Here is a 16,326-nt window from a genome sequence, read left to right on the forward strand (position 1 = left end):
ATGATTAATATATTGATAAAGCTGAGTTCCTTGTGCGCGATTATTATAAAATAAGAACTTCGAAGAAAAGGATAGGATAGCGAAAAAGTGTATTTCAATAACAAATTTCATAAACCAGATCTAAGTTTATTAATCATTATATAAATTTTTTAAGGTTAAAAGAAAATTACAAACTATCATTGTGAATCAATCTTCAACCTATTTTAAAAAAATATTATTCAAATAATTTAATTATAAAAAAGTGATTCAAAATAAATTAGTCATTATTAGCAATTATCGCGATATTAAATTCTCTATAATATCTTCACGATATATGTTTCGCGATAATAACTTCGCTATAAAATTTTCGCGATTTGATTCGCGATTATTGATTCGCGATTAAAGTTTCGCGGTAATGTATTCGCTTTAAAGGTTTCGCGATAAAGATTTCGCTATAAAATTTTCGCGATTATTGATTCGCGATAAAAGTTTCGCGGTAATGTATTCGCATTAAAGGTTTCGCGATAAAGGTTTCGCTATAAAAAATTCGCGATATTTGTTTCGCGATATTGTATTCGCGGTAATGTATTCGCTATAAAGGTTTCGCGATAAAGGTTTCGCTATGAAAAATTCACGATATTTGTTTCGCGATATTGCATTCGCGGAATAGTATTCGCTATTATGGATTCGCGATAAAAGTTTCGCTATAAAATCCATTCGCGATAAACGACATTCGCGATAAAAGTTTCGCGAAAAAGTGTTTCGCGATAAAAGTTTCGCTGAATTGACATGGAACCGATTAAAACTATCCCTCTGGTACAACAATTTTATGCCGCCAGACACTAATGAATAAAATAGCAATAACTTTAAAATGATGAATGCTCTAATAGTAGAGTTATCAGAGATATCATATATATGTACCACGGGAGATGGTTGAACACATAACAGAAGGTAAAAATTTATTTATATTTATAAATTGATCTGATTAAATATTTTTGAGCTTATTTGGGAATCACAGACCATTGATTAGACCCTAAAACTTTTAAAAGAAGATCTGTGGCATTAGTCAAAATGATTATAGATTGCCAGACATACGATGTACTTGCAAATAAAATTATTGATAATCTATCTTATATTATAAATATGTATATAAGATAAAATACGCCCTTACCCTCAAGTGCTAGTGTCGAGAGATTATTTAATAAGGCAAAACTTATACTTTCTGATCGTCGCTCTTGACTTGGTGATGATAATAATGAAATGATTTTATTATTAAAATGCAACAAATTACCATAAATATTTATTTTTATTACATAAATTTTTTTATAATCAAAACTAACTATATTTTAATTTTATAAATGTTGATTTTTCTATATTTACTATACAATAACATAAGCAAAAAATAAGAAATTTGTTTGTAAATTTTTTTTATAAAAAGTAGCTAAAGCTACTTTTAAATAATATTAGGTAATAGCGAACTACTTTTTTTGATAGATAGCGGTAGCGCGCTATTTTTTTTAACATAGCGGTAGCGCGCTACTTTTAAAAGTAGCGTTTAACAACTCTGTTGATTACCCGTCAAATAACGGAGAAATATATTATTCCTCATCATTCTAGACAGGTTATCTTGTTATAATATAACTCTTTATATATAAATAAACTATAATAATAGGACCACTATGAAAAGATGATAGATATTAGGGCTCCAGATGCTTCAAATAAGTTAGAGCCCAGTCCTTATTTTTTTATTACCCATACGCAAAAATGTGCTTTACTCTAATTTCTGAGATAACCAAAATATTCAAAATTATAATAAATCTGATTTTTTTCTACTGAAACCATATCTTTAACTACTCATATTAGCTAACATCAGAACTTGCATGGTCAGCAAATATGAATAGATAAATAGATATTTTATTGAGTTTATAAATTATTCTTTTTGAGATCTTAAAATTCTATAACTTTTTTAATTTAAATATTTATATTAAAAGATCAATTTATAATTTAATAGTTAAACGTTAAAAAATTGTCAGAAAAGCAAAATATTATATAAAATTTTTGTTATTAAATGCAATATACGGGAAAAAAAAATTTATTTTAGCGAATCCTGAGAATTTTGCCATTAAAGTAAAGTTTAAAACTGTCACTTTATATGTTACTTCATCACGAATTATAATTTTAAATTATTTATAATATAATATAGTCCAAATAAAATGTATGAAATATAATAATATCTTAGATAGCATTTATCACATTTCCTTACACTTAAGATTTTAAAACTTCTCAATCAGTCGATGTGTAGACTTCCTCGATCGTTGTGATTTCTGCCTCATTATTGCTTCTAGTTCCCGAGATAATGAAGACATATCCTATCCTATGGACCTGAATTTTCATCAGTCTTTGCCGTTTTTCTATCTATAGGTGGTCCTTTTACATATTTCAAATTTTCGACTCCATATTTTCTTCTCACTCTTACTTCTTTATCAATTAATAAAAGGTCAAAATAATGGATTTTAATTGAATAATAAGATATTTATATAAACGAGATTACCTTCATATAAATAATAAAATTATAACCAGAATCCAAATAACAAAACTGAGCGAACGAATATAAAAAAACTTCTATAATTTAACTAAATATATTTCAATATTATTGTATAAATAAATGTTTCTACTAACATTTTAGTAACACTTCATTTTTTTATACTTTATTATGTTCTTATTAGCCATTTTTGAAATTCTAATAATTATGTACATAAATATTCTATCAAAACATTTAAGATTATAAAGCCATTAAAACATAAAGAAACACATCTAAAATGGATAATATTTGATATAATATTGTTTATAAATAAAATATGAGCTAGGCTTATTAATTAAATATGGAAAACTGAATATCTTTCTATGAATTATATTTAAAAAATATTTTTAAAATTATTTAACATTATTCATATAATCTTGCAACCATCTTTAAATAATTTAAAACTACATTGTTAGAACTAATAATGTAATCTAATTTTAAAAATTAATATAACGGTTTTCTTAAGAATAAGGGGATGAGATATTCGTTAAATATATATTGAAATTTTGTTTTCTTCAGTTGATATTTGTTCCGATGTCCGTAATTTTTTTTGCTTTATTTGATTATCTATTTTAAGGTAGTTGAATGATTTAAAGCGTGCTCAAAATGGTAATAGCGTTGTTATTTTAAAAAAATTGATGCTTCCGAGTAATGTTTCGTGTTCGATTTTTCTAAAGCCAACTAAGGGGTTCTGTCTAGGGGGTGATATATAATAGAATGGACTCCATGTGAATCCATTAATATATATTAAAAAATGGGCCTTATTGCAATTTGAATGGGCTAACGCCATATATCATTACCCTGCTTAAAATTTTAGATTATATAAAATGGCACTTTTTAAAGCTAGGTGAAATGCATCGGCATCAATATGTTATAAGATTAGTTTTAAAAGGTTGGACCAATCGACCGTTTTATCATATAGCAGTTGCCGAATCTGGAACAACACGAGAGTCTACATATATAGAACAAATTGGGAGTTATGACCCCTTACCAAACTCAAACAATGAAAAATTGGTTGGTAGGTTTATTTAAAACAAATTTATATAAAATCATCTTTCTAGCTATAAATTTTGAACGGTTAAATTATTGGATGGGCCAATCAACATATTGCACTAGCCCTGTCGGGATATTATTAGGATATGCTGGCTACTTACCAATATACCCTTTGACAAAACAAAAAATTTATGAAAAAAATAAGCAATTAAATTCAGAAACTATACATTCTAGCCTTTGATATGTATTTTTTTATAAAAACTATTAAAATATACTACTTTAATTTTGGTTGAATTATTTTAAAAAATTAAGAAGCTTAATAAATATGTTGGGCCATCTAAAATTAATCTAATTGTTTTCTTTTTAGATGTCTGGTATCTTTTTATTTTCTATTAATTTGTCCTCTTCTTTAAAAATGAAAATTATATTCCTTAAGTAAAAGCAATGTTTAAAACAAATATTAAAATGGACAAATAATCCCATTAAGTTCAATGAAACATAATTTATTAAATGTATATAGATGTTGCTTATTATTTTGGTCAGAACCCTTAGAAGAATTAGAATTTTAAATTAAAAGTGATCAGATTTAGAAAATTATACCCATTTTTTGAAAAAAAAAATGTTTATTTAAATGATTTGTGGTTTGACCAATTTTCTAACTTTAATTTTTTATTACAAATAAAATAAGTAGTATTGAATATAAGTCCTCTTCACCAAAAATATGCTAATCCAATCCTTGCCTAACATAACTACTAATTATGGCATGCTTTATTTTTGCTATGGCTCATAATACTAATGCTGAAAGAATGTTATCTTTAATTAATAGTAAATGAACAAATGTGAGGAATCTTCCACGGACTCTAAGAGCAATATAATTTTAAATAATTTTTATGCTTAAATTTTTAGAGAAAAGGCCAAATATATTACAAAAAATAAGATTGATTTAATTTGATTTATATTAAATAATGTTATTTCATAAATGATATAAAAATAAATAATTGCTTAAAAATCAATTAATTTTTTAAAATTATCCAAATAACAAATTTTGCAGGAAGGTGTAATTTTATAGATCCTCCATCATCACCTAAATTCTCAAATTATTATTAGATGTATGAGTTTATTACATAGGATTATATATGGGCATCTCCAAAGATGTCCATATTTTAAAAATAAATCATTTTTAGAAAAAAATTATTATAAAACACACTTATATTATATAACCTTATAATAATTACTAGAAACATGTTTTTTTAATCACATTATCAATTTTTATTAAAATAGGTTTTTTTTACATTATAACTTTTTTTGTTAAATATTAAAAAATAGAATAATATATATAACTTTATTAAAATAACATGTAAACTTAAACAAGACAAATATAAAAACTATGGTAATATGCAGAGTTGTTAAACTCTAATTTTAAAATTAGTGTGCTACCACTATTGCTACCCAACCAATGACATTAATACTATAGACTGCCGATTAATATATTTGAAGTGGCAAAAATTGAAGTGACTGGTGGCCATTTTGTGTTTGTATCTTTTACGAAAGAACCATATGATATTTTCATAAATTTCAGGTATATTTTTATTATGTTTATATTTATAATATATATATGTTGTATTCCATATCAAATCAACTGAAGATTCAACCCCACCCTCTTCGATTTTTTTTAAAATTTGCATGATGGTATATACACTAACTAGCAATAATATAAAATTTTAATTCTCAACTCAGCTTACTTCATGAGATATGGCCATCTTTAGAATCGCGAAAAGTTCAAAATACACCATATTTAATTTTAAATATCTCAAAAAGTAATTAAGCTAAAGGTATAATTTAAACTTTATTAAATAACTCTAGAATAGCCCTTTAATATGATATAAAATTTATTATATTAAAAATAATTTTATTACCAAAAACCGGAAATGGTTATAAAATAAAAATTGCCCTTTTTTTTCTTTCAAAATTTTTTAACAAATAGACATTATATATCTTAATATTTGTACAAAATCCTAGATTGGGACCATTACTGGGCCAATAGTTATTACGCTTTAAATATAAATAGTATGGCTTAAATTCTATATTATACGAAATGAGTAATGATTTTTTTAACAAAAGTGATAATATTTGTGAATAATAGTATTAAAACTGAAATCCGAACCCCATCTTAAGATTTATATTCGCCCCCCCCCCCCCAAAAAAAAAAAATTTCTTCTTAAATTCGAGATTTTTGACCTGGCAATTCTATGTATGAATTATTTAGATTATTTTATTTGCCGGATAAAAAATTATCTTTGTGATCGTCAGAAATATATTTTTATAAAGATTATTTTCTACTTATAATTAATTATCAAATAAAATAATTATCATAAAAATCAAATTCAATTCCAACAGCAACAGCCGTCATTTTTATTGATTAATTAATTATCGGTATTCATTATCCAATTTATTTTTAATTTAAAATAATTATATAAAATTAATAGCTATCTTTTATTCCTTACCAAAAAAATTTAAATGTCTAGAAAAGTTATTTCTATTCCAGAAAAGTGCTATAATCCCTTTAGAATAAAATCTCATTCAGTACGTTACTATCTTAGAAATGTTTTACAATGGATGATAGAAGTGAATTCTAGCTTATCAATTAATCAAAAAATTTGTTTATCTAAATATTTCAATTCCTCATATATTTATTTCTTAGAAACAATCTTAATTTTTTAAGTCATTAAAATCGAATTTGAAGGATGAGGAATATCTAATAATATCCGATTTTGCAGAGAACTACGCTTTTGTAGTTCAAGATCACGCTCAAGGCTTCCATTGGACTAATAATCAGGCAACACTTCATCCATTTATGATTTATTACTGCGAATGCGTGCACCATCAAACATATAAGTTACGTATTTATATCAGATTGTCTAAAACACAATACTTGTTCCTTTTATTTATTTCAAATAAATTTAATTCAATTCTTGAAAGAAAGATTTGATAAGATTTTAATAGTTTATTATTTTTCTGATGGAGCCGTTACCCAGTATAAGAACAAAAAAAACTTTGTAAACCTCTACAACCATTATAATGATTTTGGGATCAAGGCAGAATGGCATTTTTTTGCAACTGCACATGGCAAAACTCCTTGCTATAGTTTAGTGGGAATTACAAAGAGGTTAGCTGCTACAGCAAGCCTGCAACATCCTTATGAAAATCATATATTAACTCCTATGGATTTATATAATTATGCGAGAATTAATATCCCGGGTATTAATTATACATTTGTCAGCAACGTTGAGTATTTAAAATGGAAACCAATCTCGAAAATAGATTTTTAACAGTCAAACTAATTCCCGGGACACAAAAATATCATTCATTTATTCCAATGGAAATAAAAATGAAAGTCAAACGTTATTTTAATTCATTAGATAATTTAATGTATGATATTATTTAATTTAATATGTTTATAACAATATTAATTTTCCATTTGATATTCATGTTAAATAACTAGCTAAATAAAATTATAAATATTTTTACTATTATTTTCTCTCTAAAATAAAATCGCTAAACTTATATGTTAAAAATGACATAATGTCTACTAGTGGGCCCACAGCCCGAAACATTTATAAAAAAAATATAATCGGCCCGATCATAAAGGAATTTTCTTTTTATTTGTTTCGTAAATTACTATATATTTGGTATAATTTAATATTTAAGCCATACTATTTATATTTAAAGCGTAATAACTATTGGCCCAGTAATGGTCCCAATCTAAAATTTTGTACAAATATTAAGAAGTATAATGTCTATTTGTAAAAAAAATTTGAAAGAAAAAAAAGAGCAATTTTTATTTTATAGCTATTTCCGGTTTTCTCTTTCCGGTTTTTGGTAATAGACCTTTTATTAATAAAATAATTTTTATATCATATTAAAGGGCTATTCTAGAGCTATTTAATAAAATTTAAATCATGCCTTCAGCCTAATTACTTTTTGAGATATTTAAAATTAAATATACTGTATTTTGGAATTTTCGCGTTTTTAAAGATGGCCATATCTCATGAAGTAAGCCGATTTGAAAAGTAAAATTTTACATTTTTATTAGTTAGTGTATATACTACCAACATATAAATTTTTAAAAAAATCGAAGGGGGTCGGGTTGAGAATCGACTTTTTTTGGTTGATTTAATATGGAATACAACATATACATATTCTAATTAAACACCAATTTATTATTTACCTTATATATTATAGTATATATGAATCAAATAAAGGTCACTACTGAATATGAAGAAAAGAAAGTTAGATTTGATATCTGTTTACATTCCCTAATTGATAATTCCGCAAACGACAATAATTATACATTAATAAAAATTAAGAATTATGGTGGATTGATAATACCATCCCAAAGCGTGTCAAATTTATGCAAAATAACAGAGAGCTCATTCAGGGCTTTTGAAAAGTAGATGAAATAACCAAATGACATGCTGTTAAAAAAATAGAATGTCTAATATTGTCAAAAATATTAGGCACAAATATCCTTAGTGACCTGCAAGATCATATGTTTGATCAAGAAGCAGGGTTAGGTCATTATTAAATTATAATAAGACTTATAATAAAAAGGTATATATAATATTTACTTGATTTTAATAAAAATATTATTTTCAGATACCTGCACATAAGAATGCATCATTTTGGTAATAAAGTAAATCAAAAATTACAATTAAATATCAGGCAAAAACTAAACAAGGCTGTACTTTTTCAAGGGCAATAAACCAAGTAATATAAAAATATGTTATTTAACTTAAATATTTATAGGTGAAGAACAAATTATCTGAAAATTTCTAATGACTTTATTGGTTATAATAAATTAATTTTATTAGACATAAATATAACATATATATATTATTTGTATTTATTATTGATTTATAAGATTAATATTTACTTTTCGCGATACATATTAATTATAATAATACAATTATTTTATTTGATGTAAATATAACATAATATATATTATTTGTATTTTTCATGATATATATTTACATTATTGATTTTTATACTTTAGTGAATTAAATTTAAATAAAGAAATATATTTAGAAATGGATAGTTTATATTTATTAAGGAATAACATAATTATAAGCAAAAATAAAGCATAAAAGACATAAATTATAAAAATACAAAAGAAATCTAGAATTGATTTCTATAAAAAAAAATATTCATGTATTTTTGAATTAATCTGGCTTCTAGGAAACCTGCATGTTATAATTTATTATTCATTATTTTGTTACTTTTAGAAGGTGCTTTGGAAAATTAAAAATTGATGGTATTGCTCCCTCTCTTAATTGAACATGATTTGTAACAGATGGAATAAATGAATCTGGTGTAAAATGCTTTGAACATAATTTACTATATTTTGTTACATTGAAGTTCTCTCTCTTCACAGCATGGGTCCACTTTTGTAATAATATTTTATCTTTCATAGGAAATCTACCATAAATAATTTTTACAATAGAATAATTAATTTGAGATATCATACTTATGAAAGGAAATTTTGCTTCCTCAGCAATATACTACCATTTTAAATCTTTTAGTAATTAAAAAATATTAAATTGAATTCTTATAAAAGATATTCATTATTAAATAATAAATTGCAAATGTTAATAAAGAGCAGAAATATTTCAAGTAAAATATTCAGTAGTGACCTTCATTTGATTCATATATACTATAATATATAAGGTAAATAATAAATTGGTGTTTAATTAGAATATATATATATATATTATAAATATAAATATAAACAATAAAAATATACCTGAAATTTATGAAATTATCATATGCTTCTTTCGTAAAAGATACAAACACAAAATGGCCACCAGTCACTTCAATTTTTGCCACTTCAAATTTGATTTTAGCATTACGATAGGCAGTCTATAGTATTAATGTCATTGTACCGAGCAAAAAAAAATAGTGTGCTTTTAGCTATTAATTTTTAAAAGTAGCTAGCAACATTTTATAAAAAAATTTTGTTTTATTTTTTGCGTATAGTATATACAATTAATTTTAAATATTTTTATGAAAATGTTTTAATTTTAATCTGCACAACACTATAATACATAAAAATTAACATTTATAAATATTAAAATATAATTAGTTATTGATTAATAAAATTTTATGTAAAATGACTAATAATGTAATGAAAATAACTATTTATGATAATATTTATTTCTTATTTATTTTGTTGTATTTTAATAATAAAATCATTTCTATACTAACATCCACAAGCCTAAAACGATGATCAGAACGAAGTTTCGCCTTTCTAAATAATCTGTTAACACTAGCACTTAAGGGCAAAGCTGTATTTGATTTTATATACATATTTTTATATAAGAAAAATTATCAAATATTTTCTGGTAGCCGTTTTTATGGTTCTAACTAGACCATCTTTGACGGCTATCTTAATCATCAGTGTCTGGTGACAAAAAATGGTAAGTTTTAATCATCATGGTAAATGATGGATTATCAACCAAAATGACATTGGATTGGCTGAACTGTATCAATTTTAAAATCTACAATAACTTTATCAGCCAGTTTCTGGAAAATATTGGCATGTGAAATATTATTCAATTTAGTTTGAATTGAAATAGTTTTTTTGGATGTAGTCAGTCTCCCTTATCCCACAATTAATATGTTTTCCTATCTTTAAAACTGCTGGTATGAACATTCTTACAAAATAAAAATACTATTAAAATTTAAAAAATGACAAATACCTTTAGGTTATTCTTGAGGTTATAGCTACTAGATTTATTTGAGGATATATTTTTTTTATATTTTAAATAAATAAATTTTTAGCCACCTTCTGTTTTTACATTAATTTGAAAATATTTTTCAAATTTTGGAAATAGAAAATATGTATTATTGTTATCAAAAACATTTTATTCCAGGGTACCTTCCACTTCATTAATATTACCATTGTCTGACTCACTTCGATTTCGATATACATTCGATGACATTTTAAATAATTTACAATAGATGGTTTAGGCTTATAATATGAATTGAAAATATAAATTTCAATATTAAATTAATTATGATATTATATTTAAATTTTCATGTTATATTTATATTCATCTTATTTTCTGAAAAAAACGATCGCGCTAATAAAATAAATAATTGGAGTAGCGCGCTATTAGATGTTGCTACCAAAAAAGCTAGCGTGCTGCTTTGACAACTGGTAATAGGAAAACCGCCCTTAAAAATTCCAAATAAAAAAGGGTATTTTTAATAAAATTTAACGTTCATAAATAACTTTTGAAATTCTCTCATATAAGGAAATCTCTTGCTTCAGATCTTCAAATCGAAGAGTGGTGGGGAATTATTAGGAATGCTTTATCATAATAATATATGAGGGTTGGGTAAAGTAAGAGGGTGGGGAGGGGGGTAGATGGTTAGGTAAATGTGATTTTTGTCACATCTGTTTATTGTGTACTCCAAATAAAACGCAAATACTTATGAAAAATATTCGAAATAATAATATCCAGCGTAATCAGAGGATGCTTATACCATTTGTGTCAAAGAAATCATATAAAAATTTAAGATAGGTCTGGAAAGGCAATACAATGCGATCAAACTCTATGATGATTGGCTTAGCATTTGTTCCCATATGTGATATAGCCAATGCAATGGCATTCTTGAGATCGGTTACTCTGAACAATGGTAACGACCTGATTATTTCGATAAAGATTATATCAAGGGAGGTCATAATAGTCAATTCTCAGTATCCGACATGTCGAATTGAGCCACGATTTCCTCCTGAAATGTATCAGAACACTATCTGAAGAAGAACGCACAAATAATCAATGTGAAGGATGGAATCATCGTTTTTCTAATCTGGTTAAAAATAGTCCCATCAAACTGGGTATTAATTTTAAAAAATTACCGATTAAACAGAACTTGAACGGATACTGAGAACTAAATCGCAGAGTTATAATACCCAGATTCTGTTGAAGATACTTTGCGAAGAATACGGTGGTGAGGTACGAAGCCCTCTAGATTTTATAAGTGCGATTTCTCTCAATTCGATGTCAACCTATCTAATTATTATTCTAAATTAAATTTATATAAATAAAATAAATATATCTTATTACAAAATTTAATCTATTTAATATCATAATTGTGAATGGATATTGTATTTATTACTATTACAAATAATTTTTACGAAAATAAGAAATACATGGGTTATTTTATATGGGTTATTTTTTTCCCTCAATATCACCTTGAACATTACCAGTTTATCCTGGTTGGGCTTTTTTTTATGTTGGATATATGAGTAACCTTCAAATAATGAATTAGAGCCATTAAAATGATTAGCTTATTAATAAAATATAATTTTATATTTTTTTACTTAAATATTATATTTGTAATATTATAATTAAAATACTAATTTGACTATTTGTATAGATGAGTGTATCCATTATAATGCAAATAAAAATATGTTTTATTAGGTCATAGGTAGACATGTGTGCCGCCGGTGATTTTTGACCACACAGAAATCCCCAAAAAAGTGTCGGCGCTTAACACGCCGCCGCCGATGTTACATATTTTTTATTGAAAAAAATATTTATTTTATATATTATTTATGAATTGTAACTAGAAGAAAAATAATAAAAAATATTTTTTGAATTATTAAAATGTGATTTTATTTTTTAAAATTAATAAATATTATTTGCTATAAATTTGATTTGTAACAATCCATATAAAACACTTGGCTCACTTTTAGATAAGATAAGATTAGGATAGTAAAACAGAAAAGGTATTGATATTATTATATATTTTATTATTTTAATCTTAATTTTTATTTTAACTGTTAAAATATTTAATTATTTTATAATAGAATACTTAAATAAAACTGGTAGCGTTGCTAGGGGAGGGGCGCACCTGAAAAATTTGAATAGCCCCCTGAAGCAATTTTTTTTTTAATGACCACTTAATATACCCTTGAACTAAAAATAAATTTTTTTAATAGCTCCCTCAACAATTTCTTTTATAATTCTAGTAATATATAGATTTAATTTTATTATTTAAAAATTAATAAGACTATCTAAATTTTTATTAAATGAATAATACTATTTTATTTATTAGATTAGATTAATACATATAAATTACATTTTCACTATGTCAGCTTGCGAACAAATTCTGTGATATATCAATATCACTCACTAAATATTAATTTAGCATTAACAGTTGAATCTTAATGGACTTTTATTATTTAAATTATTATATAACCCTAATTAAATTAATATAATCCTTTATTAATTGAAAATTAACAAATTTAACTGTAATTAGCCGAGTTTAACATCACTAATCAACTATATTATTGATTTTTAAATTTAATTATCATCTCTTTCTAAAATTATTTTTAAGGTCCAAATCCAAATAAGTATAAGAGATTTATTTATAAAAAGTAAGTAGTCATATAGTTTATAATCCTCTATATATATATTATTTATAAAATATTAGCTAAAATGCCACTTTTGCAGACGTATTTGACAGTTATATAATATATTACAGTTAATATTTTTTAAATTTTACTAATCAATGCTTTTGATAATAAATATAAGTAACAATTTGCATTTAACTATTTAACGCCATCTATTTATTTATAATATTATTTTAATTAACATTTTATTATTGATCCCACAATGGATGTAATAAATTAGATATCTATTCTTCTCTTTTTTTACATGTTTTTAGGAAAGCTAATTTTTTCTTCTTTGAAAAACAGTTTTGAGATAAATTTTTAATGCGAATATATCTTAGATATTATTATAAACTACTATTATTTTAAGATATAGTATATCAACTAGAGATAGTGCGACAATAATATTTAAAATTTTAATTGCTTTCATGATATCACTCTGGTTCTTATTTTATAGTTACAAAATGTTTCATTTCTAATATGTCATCCTTGCCGTATCAATAACTCAAGGCTTCAATATATTTGCATAATTTCTTCTAAAGATTTTTAGTGTTTTTGTTTCATTTCTAACATAATAAATTCTGATATGGGTTACCATCGTGAGTGTCATCGCTATGACTGTAAATTAACCAGCATTATTATTTGTGTGGCTATGTAATTTTAGATTATTACTACAGCTGCTTAGAGCATATGATTGCATATTTTAGATATGCAATAATGGTCAACTGTGTAGTCGTTTATATATGGTAAGCTGAAAATAATTCCCCGGAAAAAAATCCCCGAAAATAATTCCCCAGGAAAATAATTCCCCGGAAAAAAATCCTCTGGAAAAAAATTCCCCAGAAAAAAAATCCCAGGAAAAAATATCTCTGGAAGATAATTCCCCGGAAAAAAAAATCCTTAGAAAATAATTACCCGGAAAAATATTCCCCTGAAAAAAAATTCCCTTAGAAAATAATTCCCCGGAAAATATTTCCCTATTTCTTTTTTAATTCCAAAAGGACAATCCTTAAATGAGAATTGATAAATCGGTTGGTAGCTTTTATATTTTATAATTTAGTAGATAGCATAAAAAGTATAGATTTGTGACGATAGATTTTTATAGAAATATATGAAAATTATGAAAGAGGTTTTACAATTTAAAATTGAAAAGAAAAATGTAAAAGCAAATTTTTCCCTAGAAAGAGAAAGGTTATTTCCATAATCCACTTTTCATCTAGACTTGAATAGATATTATGAAAACAGGTATTTAAACAACATTATATTTACCATGAAAAGGGGGAGGGGGGGGGGGGTTATTTCTAACACGCCACTAAGGTTAAAATATATATAACAATAAAATGAATATTATGACACTATTCTGTTCTGTTCGTTTATATCAGTTTGAATCCCGGACAAAAATAACATAATGGAAATTTTTTATGTTTAATACTATTGATTTTAAAAATTGTATCTGATTATAAATTTTCAAAAAAAGTTGAGCTGGCCATAATATTTTGCATAATATCAGAGAGACTAGGTATCCAATTCGTTTATTTTATAAATATTGCTTTGTTTAATTTTCACTAAACCTGGGTTCGAGATAAGTGCATAACATTATACATTATATTTATTAGTATTAATTAATCATTTAAGTTTTTGTTAGGTTTAATATTAATCACAAGTACTATTTTATTTTGAAAATTTTTATTTGGAAAAATTTTATAGGAATTTTTGACGATTTTCTTAAAAAATATTTTAGGGATTTCCGGGGATATTTTTTCCTATATTGTTAGTTTTATAAAAATAATTTAATATTTTATAGGATTTAAAAAATGGGGAATTTTTTTCCGAGGAAATTGTTTCCGGGGGAATTATTTTCTATGGGATTTTTTTCCCGGGGATTTTTTTCCGGGAATTTTTTTTCCGGAGAATTATTTACCTGGGAATTATTTTCCGGGTAATTTTTTTCCCGGAGATTTTTTTTCCAGGGAATTTATTTCCGGGGATTTTTTTCCGAGATTTTTTTTCCTGGGAATTATTTTCCTAGATTCTTTATATATCATTAAAAATGGAAGATAATTTTTAGAAATTTAATATCTCACCTCGATTACTTATCTAGCTTCCATCATATCATCTAAGAGGAAGCTCTAACTACCATATAGTTTTATGTTTTGGATTGGTCGTTTACATTCTCTTCTTCAAGAATTGTTAATTTGGTAAGGCCGATAATTTTTTTCTTATTAGTCCATTCTATAAAACATTGTCTAAAATGGTTACAGATAGTTATATTGTTTCATGACCTTTTGTCAATGTAAGTTGCTAAGAATTATATAGCCTTATGTGGTTTTTAAAAACCATTATCAATTGAGGCATATGTATGAATTAATTAACCTTTTTTATCACTTGTAATTCTTTAGACGCAATTTTTTTTTATATCAACCATCGAAAATATTTTATACTGTAATAAATAGATTTTGTATTAAAAAATATTATTTTAGATATGTCTTGTATTGTTTTAATTATTTATATGTTAGTTTATTTTGTATGCAAAATATAATAAATGACAAAATATGAAATTCAGAATAATAGTTTAGAGTTAGCAAATTTTAAAAAAGTATAATATACTAATATAAAACCCGGCTTAATTGGTGGTATGGGGTAGTTGAGCCCCTTGAGATTGTAAAGGCTAGCGACGCCCCTGAAAACTGATCTCATCCCACATTTAGAATTTTTTATAGCATAATATTTATATTATTAAATTTTTGTTATGTAGAAAAATGGCATTATTTCAGATACAAAAGATTTACCAGATAAACAAAACTTAGCCGGAGTGGATTAGATGATGTGTATTTATCAATGAAAACATACATATATGTCAACAAATTAATATAGGTTCTAAATTTTGTGCTATAACTTTTGATATGTGGACCGACAAATATAGACGGCAAAATTATATTACCTCTACATTTCACGAAATAGATAATAATTTTAATATTGTATTTTGGCGACACATCATGTCACTCAAAAACATACCGCTGAAACTATTCTTTCCGAGATAGAAAAAGTTGAAGATGAATTTGATTTAGGGGCAAAGAAAATTCAAATGGTTACGGATGCAGAACCCAATGTACAGAAAAGTGTTCGTCTAGGAGAATATGACCATCATTTATGTTTGGGGCATGGATTACATAATCTAGTCTAGTGAGAGTCGATGGAATAAAAAAAAGTTAATAAAATAGAAAATCTCATTAAAAAAGTGGGAGAAATTATATTTGCCTTAAGATTCAACACAACGAATTTTGAAAATATAAACGATATCGAAAATAGAAAA

This window comes from Gordionus sp. m RMFG-2023, chromosome 2 (assembly GCF_954871325.1).
Source record: "Gordionus sp. m RMFG-2023 chromosome 2, tfGorSpeb1-WG-v2, whole genome shotgun sequence".
NCBI classification, from domain to species: Eukaryota; Metazoa; Nematomorpha; class Gordioida; order Chordodea; family Parachordodidae; genus Gordionus; species Gordionus sp. m RMFG-2023.